We start from the raw sequence: 10,259 nt of genomic DNA, 5'->3' as shown, positions 1-10,259 counted from the left end.
TAAATATTTTAAAATGTTTATTATTTTTGAGAGAAAGAGAGAGAGAGACAAAGAGAGAGAGTGAGAGCGGGGGTAGGGCAGAGAGAGAGGAACACACAGAATCCGAAGCAGGCTCCAGGCTCTGAGCTGTCAGCACAGAGCCCGACGCAGGGCTTGAACTCGTAAACCATGAGATATGACCTGAGCTGAAGTCGGACGCGAAACCGACTGAGCCACCCAGGAGCTTTTACAGCACCTCCTTGCTCGTGCAGCTTGTTATAAGACAACAGTGATGTCGCTTCAGAGATTGAAGCCTGTCACACTGAGTTGAAGAGAAACGTAAATCGCACCGGAATAAAGAGTTAATACAATTCTTTTAGGCAGGCAGGCAGTAGAGATTTGTAACTCTCCCTAGAGCCTTCTCTGTCGAAGGGGTCTCCCCTCGTGGGGTCTTTATTTGGTCCGTGTGGCTTCCGCAGCCCTCCCCGCTCCCGGTGAGCCGGCCTCGCCACCAAAGGCCTCTGCCCGCCACACCATACCTATGCCAGGCCTTCCAGATGCTTCCGGGGGCTTCCTGTCGCTCCGGGGGCACCTCCTGGGACTGAGCGGAGGGGAGGGGAGGTGCTGATATGAGGAGAGTGTAAAAACTATGCCGTTAAAACAAATCTCGATAACAGATATTTGAGGCAGTGGGTGTTTGCCACTTTCCCCCAAGACTGGACTCGATTTGGGTGAGTACGAGCGGGTTGAAATAGGGCATTTGCGCAGGAGCCGGATTCTGGCTTAGGGACTGGGTGTCAAAGCTGGAGAATGGCACCTGGGGCATTGCTCTGGCATGTGTCTCAGCGCCCTCCCTCTTATTCGCTTTACCCCCTTCCCACCTTCCTGAGCCCCTTGATGGTTCCTGGCCGGTTGGTGGGGTTGGTAGACTGAGCAAGCACGTGCTTCCTGGAGCAGAGGTCCGGGGGGGGGGGGTAGGGGGGCGGATATGTGGTGCCAGAAAAGGTGCAGGGAAGAGCCTCTGTGGTCTGAGGGTATTAAATCTTTTCGAGCCTCGTTATAGAGACATGTTTGTCTGCCCGGCACCCCGGCCTTCTGGGACAAGAATTGCACCCCCCCTCCCCACACTCTTGGGGGGACTGCCTCCCCTCCTCCCACTCGGCAGGCGTTCAGTGGGCGGGGGGCAGGGGCCCACATTCCATTCCTGCTGAGTTGGTTGGTTTGGGGGTTTCTGTCACTCGCTGCGGGTGTCCCATTTACGCCGGCCCAACACGGTCACGCAGAGGCTCGTTAATTCCAAGTTTCACGGTGTTAGAGGCCACGTTAGGCCTGGGTGTTAGGCCTATACAAAGGCACCAAAAACGCCTTCAAGGTGGAGGAAATGGAGCTGAACCTTGACATTTATCGTGAACAAAATGGAATTGGAAACACCTCTTAAGGCCAATGGTTACAAACCGTGGCGAGTAGAAAGCTTTGTTAGCGCGCGCGGCTGGTCTAACCTAGTAAAGGGAGATCATCCCTTTAGGTAAAGGCTTTCCCACGGGAGGATCCAACATACGGTCTCTGCGGGTCTCTACTGGCAAGATTCTGTGCTAAGCGCAAGGCACGCTCCAGATGGACCAACCTCTCTCTCTGGTTGGCTTGTGGAGGCTGTCTCCATGCTGGGGGTGGCTCCTAGTTTGGGCACGGTCAAGGTCCGACGGCTCTCAGCTCGTCTCCCTGGTGATAGCATACACATCCTGGCTCTTGGGCTGCTGTTAGGATCTTGGATCACGAGCACCAAAGTACAGAAGGGACCGGGAAGGGAAACTGTTGTTCTCCCTAGCAGAATCGAACCCAGATCCCCTTGGGTTGGCAATGGAGAGAGAATGTTCCATGAGGAGGGGCAGTTCGAGTTTCCAGCTTCTAGATTTCTCACCAATCTTTCAAATCACCGCAGCCTCTACTGTGCTGGGCTCTATGGCTGGCTCAGGTGAGGACACATGACCATTCCACAGTGACCCACAAACCAGGCTGGAAGGTCTTTTTCTTTTTTCTAGAAGCTTCGTGCTTATAGGGGGAAACTAAACATAACAGGTTACATACATTTAGAAAACTACCAAGTTTTTCTTCTACCAAGAATTCAATAACGTTCATGTTTTTTGGAATCTATTTAAGATGTTTTAAAATTTGTATTGGGATGTAACATTCAGGAAGTAAATAAACCTTAAGCATATGGCTTGATGAATGCTTACAAATGTAACTACTTACAGAACTCTCGACAAGATCAAGGTATAGAATGTTTTCAGCAGCCCAGAAGGCTGCCCTTTTCCAAGGCGATACTCACCTCCAAGAGGAACACTCTTCTGACCATTAGTTTAACCTGTTCTTGACCTTCATATACATGGAATCTGATGGGAAGGACTGCTTTGCGTCTGAATTCTGTGTCTGTAGTTCTCTGTCGAGCTCCCACCCAGCCCTCCATTCTGGAAGATTATCTTTTCGCTCACTAGTCAAAATACTCTTAGCAGACAGTGAAATTCATTGATCTCCAAACCCGATGCCCAGAAGAACGCTGGCATGATTCTTCTGCAGTTTCCCACCTTCTCTCTGGATCACTGGCAGGGAGAGTGTGTACCTTCTTTTCACAGATCCTTACTCTCTCCCTCTCCCCCAATGACGACCACACCATGGCAAAGTAAATTTAGCCCCTGCACACTGCTGGTGGCCGAAGGGTGGTTTTGTCACAGGGGTTTTAGAATGCATCTCTTGTAGTCCATTCACTTTTCTGATGAAAAAAACACTGGTTTAGCATCACCCATGAATGGAGTCGGTCATAACAAGTGAGAGGATTTGAAAGCCAATGAAAAAGAACCCCCTAAAAATGTATCTCCTGGAGCCTGACCTACTCTAGTCCCCCCCCCCCCCGCCCCAATTTGTGATTCTTTTGGGTTGAGACCAAAAAACCCAAACAAACCCTCTTCTATTATGTCAAGATTATCTGTGGTGGATATCTAGTTAATTTTTTCTTGCTTACAATACTGCCGGCCGTACAAATTATCAGGTCACTTAGCTAGTAATTAAGCGAGTTCCAGAGAGGAGGACATCAGATCGAGGTGAAGTGACTATTGATGACTGCATCACACTTGGCTATGGGCGGCAGCCAAAGACAATAAGAAAGCACAGAATGAGGGGAGAATCAGCAGGTGTGGAGGGCGTGTAGCAATCATTTTTACCTGGGGCCACTGTGCCCCCTTCCTCTGCAGTTGGTGGTGACGACAGAGAGGACCAGGGACAGGGCGATAAATGAGCAAGTAACCCACTTCTAACTTGTAAATCACCGCGTGAGGACCCACCAAGCATCTGGAATTGGACTAGGGACAAGAGAATTGGCCATTTTTGTCGCCGAGGCTCAGCGGAGCTTGCATGGACAGGCAAGTGTTTGCATCTGTGCAGAATATTTTTAAAAAAGATTTTATTTTTAAGTAATCGCTCCACCCAGGGTGGGGCTCGAACTCACCACCCCGAGATCACGCGTCACACCCTCTGCCGACCAGGTCCGCCAGGCACCCCGGAGAGTTTTAAGTTTCACGCTGTAAGGAGTAAAGATTCTCTGCAGCGAAGATCTCGAAGACCAATACAGTTTCGCCTCTGGGGAATGTTGGCGTAAACAGCACAGAGGAAAGAGCACTGAGAGCAATGGGCACAGAGAGAGGGATGTGAATTTCCATCCCAGCTCTGGCACCGGCACTGAGCAACTCACATCAGCGGACTTCAGTTTCCTCATCTGTATAAGACCAAGTCCTGTAGCAGCAGATTTGACAGAGTCAGATGGCCTCCGTACCAGTCGGCGTTCCACTGGAGAGGCAGAACCGGTAGATCACGTATGGATCACGTGTGTGTGTGTGTGTGTGTGTGTGTTAGTCTGTGTACAGATAAAAATCATACAGGTTTGGGGTTCCTCAGCTATAATCAGAACCCTGGCCCCCACCTGGGCCACTTAGCATCACCCCCGCGGACCTTGGGAAGCAGGAAGAACCGATGCAAACGTGAAGTGCCCGCCACCTGCTCTGCCTTGAGGGTTGAAGTCCTTTGTCTCTGACCCAGGAATCCCGTGTCTCTTTCCGGCATCCGTGACCCTGGCCCTGGCGGGCTACGTTGCTCGTTTGGAAGGAGGGCAAAATCTGAGATCCTTCACAGTTTTGGACAGTAGCCACAGTCTTGAAGTGGGTGTGTGGTTACCGTCTCCTCCCTAAGGAGAGAGAAATCAAAGGGAGAGAAAACTTCAAGGTAACCTGGCTATGCGCCTCCGTGACAACATCTCTCATGACCTCGTAAACCGAGGCTACTTAATCGGACTGCACGTCTGTGTGTGTTGCCGTATATGGGAGACAAAGAAATAGCAAATGTAGAAAAAACTGTGCCACGTGACGTTCGGGGCTCAGTTCTTTGGGTGCGAACCCAATCGAGCAGGGCTGGCATGAATCAAGTTGCTTCCTGGAAATTAAAAAGCCTGTGAGAGAATCCTGCTACAGATGTACATCATTCCCATGTACGTTCTGGTAAGTTTCCTAGTATATATGAATCCATAACTAATACAAACAACTGTTTTATGTCTCTTAAATTGTGGGGAAGTGATATTAACCTCTATAAGTCATTTGACATTGATGTGATTTGATTGAGATGATTCAAAATTATACGATTTAAATTAAATGATTGAAAATTATATCCATAATGGGGCCCCTGGGTGGCTCAGTCAGTTAAGCATCCCACAGCTGATTTCAGCTCAGGTCTTGGTCTCAGGGTCATGAGTTCAAGCCCCGTGTTGGGCTCCACTGGGAATGAAGCCTACTTGACAAATATTATATCCGTATTTCTAAAACTGAAAAATTAACCCGTTAATTCATTGTAGTGGTTTCATTATCCTTGGTTGGATCGTTTTCAATTTTATGAACAAATCTTAGACGATTTGTCACTCCTGTACGTAGACAGTTAGTCTCCTCTTGCTTTATGTCACAAACAGTGCTGCAGTGAACATCCTTGTGCATGTCTCTTGTGCGCAGGTGTGTGGGGGTCTGCTCTGGGGACTCCCCAGAAACTTAGGGACGTTGTGCGATTCAACTTTGCTCAGTATGGTCAAGTCGTATCAATTTACAGTCCAGCAGCCATATATAAGTCTCCAACGTTGCCGACATCCTGCATTACTGAGCTATTAACATGATCTAGTTTGCATGGCATAACATTTCATCTGGTTGTCTTAATTTTCATGTTTGTTGAGGTTGAATATCTTGGCAGAGCATCATGGCCGTCTGGGCTGCCTCTTCTATGAAGAGCGGTTTCATTTCTTACGTCCGTAATTCTTACGAGTAATTCAACCTTTCTTTACAGGTTCTGGACGGTGTTTCTTTGTTGATAAGCCTGGATCTACGGTAAAGCTAGTGAGACTTAGCCACGGGCCCCCTTGTTTGTATAAGCCTCCTCCCGTGCCCTGGGAGAGGGCACAACAATATGCTCATATATTTTTGTAAATTTGCAATTGTAAGAGATTTTGATGCATCTTGGTTAATGCCGGTTTTTCTTTTCACTCCCTTCCGTAACGCCTCTCTTTGCGGCGAGCAGTGCCGGGCATTTTTGGCATCTGACTAAAGGGAAACTGAGCTGGAAACCCATTTAGTGTGGAGTTAGGGAAATATGTGTATGGGGTTCTCAGTCACTTCCCTATTATTGCTGGACCCCCGCCCCGTGAGACACATGGCATCCGGCCAGACTCCTACTGTTCGTGACATGGAAATTTAGTGCCGGGGACTACACTGTGATACAAACACGTCCTACGGCGCCGGGCATAGAGTTTGGGTCATGGAAGAGAAACAAGACTGAGATGTGCAGACCCAGACAGAGAAGGTGCTCTGTGGAAATTTCATCCAGCCGTCCCGTGTACGGACCTGTCAGTAGGAGAACGTGGCGATCAGTGACACCTAGTCCAAATGGAAATTGTCTCCTGCCAGGAATATACTCAGCAGAACATAAAAAATAAGCATCAATGCACCACGGTTCTTTCTCTTGTGACGGAAGTTACGGAAGTTGGATTAGAGTTTTTGTGTTTCTAAGGCACAAACCTGTAGCAGTACCAGAAAGAGCAGATGTATGTGCAAGGGCTCAGACGTAAAAGAAACTTGATCGGGAGTTTTCCAAAAACTGACAGTTCCAGAAATGTGCATGAAATGACCACTAGCTAGTTGTGAAGAGGAAAGGAACTGCTCTAAAATTAGAAATTTGCATGAAATGACCACTAGCTAGTTGTGAAGACGAAAGGAACTGCTCTAAAATATTCCTACCAACTCTCCGCCCCCCAAAACAAAAACCAACCCCACCACACCGTTTGATCAGCGGTGTTGGTTACGTGAGTTACCGTGCAGATTCCTCTATTTGAAAACAGACACGAGCAGCAAAATCTAGTCCTAGTTTTTCCAATGGCTGCTTATTTTCAAAAAACTTAAATCACGTTAAAAGTTTTTTAGTGTTTATTTTCGTGTGAGAGAGAGAGACACACACAGAGTGCAAGCGGGGGGAGGGGGAGAGAGAGAGAGAGGGGGGGGTAGACACAGAGTTGGAAGCCGGCTCCGGGCTCTGAGCGGCCAGCACAGAGCCTGACGCGGGGCCCGAACCCATGAGCGGAGCTGCCGCTGGTTGCACACGTAACCGACTGAGCCACCCAGGCGCCCCTGAGTCACTTCACAGAGGCTCCCTTTATGCGCCCTTCCTGATCGTCGCATTGCCATCTTGGGTTCTTGGCGTCTGACACTGCAGCCCTACGGGGGCTGCGGCCTGGCATTCGTGACGCAGGTCTCACTTGCGTGTTTGTGCTTTTGACTGCTTTGACTCGTGAGCGTGTTTTTTCGAGGAAGGTTGACACTCGAGTCTGGCTCATGCCCCCGCTGTTCTGGCTGCGGCTGCGGCCGGACTAGCCACCGCAAGCTTCGGGGGGGGGCGTTAAAACCGCAGCCACGTAGGATGCTTCTGCTGGACAGGAATTCGAAATGGGCAGAGCCGGGGCGGCCGTTCTCTGATCCACGAGACCTGGGACCTCAGCGGGAAGTGTTTGGAACGTCTGCGTCCGGGCTCGTGGCGGGGAGGCCAGACGCGAGGGAACCCCCAGAAGAGAATCGGGAAGGAAGCTGGTGAAGAGGGCAGGGGTTATGGGGAAAGCAGCAGGGTGGCCAGGGATTGGGGTGGGGAGGGGGAGCGAGGGATGGATAGGGGGAGCACGGAGGATTGCTAGGGCGGTGACTAGCGCCTTTGTGGTGTTTTCAGGGCATATGGTGTGTGCAGGGTAGTCTAGTGACAGTTGCACGTTATTCGTTTGTCCGACCCACAGAACGTGGAGTTTGGGTGCTTGGGAGACAGGCGGTGTGGTCATCGATGGTGACGACTCTGGGGGGAGACATGGGTAATGGGGAGGGGGAGGCTGTGCGTGTGTGAGGGCAGGGGGGTATGGGACGGGTCTGCACCTTCCTGGAGTTTTCTGTGAACCCTGAAACTGCTCTCCTAAATAAAGTCTGCTTAAAAAAAAAATACTGTCTTGTCTTTTATGACCTGGCCTTGGAGGGCCCAGCATCACTTCTGTCCCCATCCCAACCAACCCAGACTTAATTCGGAGGGAATGCGGGCTCTGCCTTTGGATAATCGAGGAGGGAGAAGCGAATGTGGCCCCGGGAACCGTTCTTGGGGCCATTGTTGGAAAAACCCCTCTGCCACAGCAGTCTAGTCCCGGTTTGTTTGTTTGTTTGTTTGTTTGATAAATGTTTATTGATCTTGGGAGAGAGAGAGAAAAAAGAGAGAGAGAGCACGCAAGCAGCGGGGAGGGGCAGAGAGCGAGGCAGAGAGAGAACCCTAAGCACACTCTGTGCTCTCAGCGTGGAGTCCGAGGTGGGGCTCAGTCTCACAAATCAAGAGTCGGATGCTTACCCAACCGAGCCACCCGGGTGCCCCTGTCCAGTCCCAGTTTTAATGTTACCTTTTCCACTTGGCGTTTGCTCGTTCCTAAATTTTGACCCAACGCGAAGTCCAGAGCCTCAGATCCAAGGTTTTAGACTGACGCTAAATCCAACGTCTCAATTCAAAGTTTTAGACTATCACGGGGGAAATTTTCTCCCACTCAGAGCTCTGACAAGGGTGGAATTCTTTCTATGCCAGTTGGACTTTCCCAAGTTCAGCCTTTTGTGGACAACGTTGCCTTCTGAAGGTCAGGGTTCCTATAACTGCCTCTGTTTTATTTATTTATTTTTTTTAGGCATCCTTCTCCCTCACTGGATGGAGCTCCCCCAGAACGGCCCCTGTGTCTCCACTTTGTATTTTAACAACAAACGCAGACACCCGTTCTCTGGTAGATGCTCCCCGAGTGTTTCTGAAGGGACACGAACTCTCTTTCTTCTATTTTGACCTCCTGCTTCTGTCCTTTATTCAGTACCCATTCATTCCTGCTGACTTCATCATATCTCATCTTGGTGTTTTTTTAAAAACATGATTTGTTGTTTAAAGACTCCCTGACGTTCCTGGAGATATAGGCCTGTAGATATCCAATAAATTAATAATGTTGTCGGTTTAGCATTTATATGATCCTCTATATTCGCAAAGCAGCAAGCGTAAATATTTCAGTGCAATGCGCTTAGAAGGCAGCAGGGTAAAAAAGCCCACCCCCCACCCCGTGCCTCTGCGGGGTGATGCTTCCATTCCTGTTCTAGCCACATTCTAAAGAAAATCCAAATTCCATACTTCCTCCTTGCAGTGTATCTCGGGTGGACATTGGGGGGTCCTTTAAAAAGGCTGTGGCCTCCAACAGTGAGCGAGGTTTGGGGGTTGAGAGCTGCCCCCCTCGGTCCTGGCTGAGCTCTCTGTGTTCCCATTTCGCCAGAGCTGCTGATCAGTGTTTCCGTGATGCAGTTTGTGGATCTAACCGACGAAGCCTGTCCCCCTGGGGACAAATGCAGTTAGGAGAAATAAACCACGGACAGAGTGTGTTTCAGATACAATTTTCGAGGCGCCTGGGTGGCTGAGTCGGTCGAGTGTCTGACTCCTGATTTCAGCTCGGGTCACGACCTCAGGGTGTGGGGATCGAGCCCTGTGTCGGGCTCCGTGCTGAGCTATTGTCCGTCTCCCTCTCTCTCTGCTCCTCCCCTGCTCTCTCTCCCTCTCTCTCTCAAAATAAAGAAGTAAACACTAAAAAAAATAAAATAAATTTAAATGTTAGTTTAGTCTTGAGAGGGAGAGAGCACGAGCAGGGGAGGGGCAGAGAGAGAGAGAGAGAGAGGGAGAGAGGGACAGAGGATCTGAAGCGGGCTCCATGCTGACAGCAGTGAGCCCGAAGGGGGACTGGAACCCACGAACCACGAGATCATGACCTGAGCCAAAGTCAGGCGCTCAACCAGCTGAGCCACCCAAGTGCCCCCTCCCCCAACTAAAATACAATGTTATGCTTAGTAACCATCATTTACGGCAGAATCTTTTCAACAATTTTCCCAGAATATCTGTACATCTCCTCCTCCCCTCAGCAAATGTTCCCCATTGGTTCTCACAGGGATGACTCCGAATTTTCCATGCCGATGGGGAGCCTGGGGATGTTTTAAGCCTTAGCCCCTCCCCCCCACCCCCCTACCTCACTCTAGCATCATTTAACCTTCTGCCCCCTCCCTGCGATCCAGCTATTCTGTGGGTTGCTTGATTAAGCGGCAAACATTGGCTTACTGGAACTCCAGCCCGTTCCTTTATGTTTAATGATGTGAATGGTAATGAGAATCATAACTGATATTTGTACCGTGCTTTGGATGCTCTGGAGTTTATAGCACATTTTCACACTATTTTGCAAAGTAAGATGTGATGGCTCCACGGAGAATTGTCTGGAAACGCTGCTCTCCTTCAGACACTTGCTAGCACGTTCCTGGGCTGTGGCCACGGATTTGGCTTTCTGCCTTCCCGGCATCCTGCAAGGCTGGTGGTTCCGTCTTTAATTTGGATTGTGTCCCCTCACTGCTCAGAAATCTTCAAGGGCCCACAGTCTCCGACGTAAATATAAAGGTCACATTCCTTCGCCTGCTGTTTAAAATATTCCAGAATCGAGGGGCGCCTGGGTGGTTCAGTCGGTTGAACATCCAGCTTCAGCTCAGGTCATGATCTTGTGGTTCGTGGGTTCAAGCCCCCATCGGGCTCTGTGCTGACCGCTCGGAGCCTGGAGCCTGCTTCGGATTCTGTGTCTCCCTCTCTCTCTCTCTCTCTCTCTGCCCCTCCTCAACTCCTGCTCTGTCTCT

Source organism: Panthera pardus, unplaced genomic scaffold, assembly GCF_024362965.1.
Source record: "Panthera pardus isolate Hobbes unplaced genomic scaffold, ASM2436296v1 HiC_scaffold_21, whole genome shotgun sequence".
Lineage (NCBI taxonomy): Eukaryota > Metazoa > Chordata > Mammalia > Carnivora > Felidae > Panthera > Panthera pardus.
Note: the sequence above shows the minus strand (reverse complement) of the source record.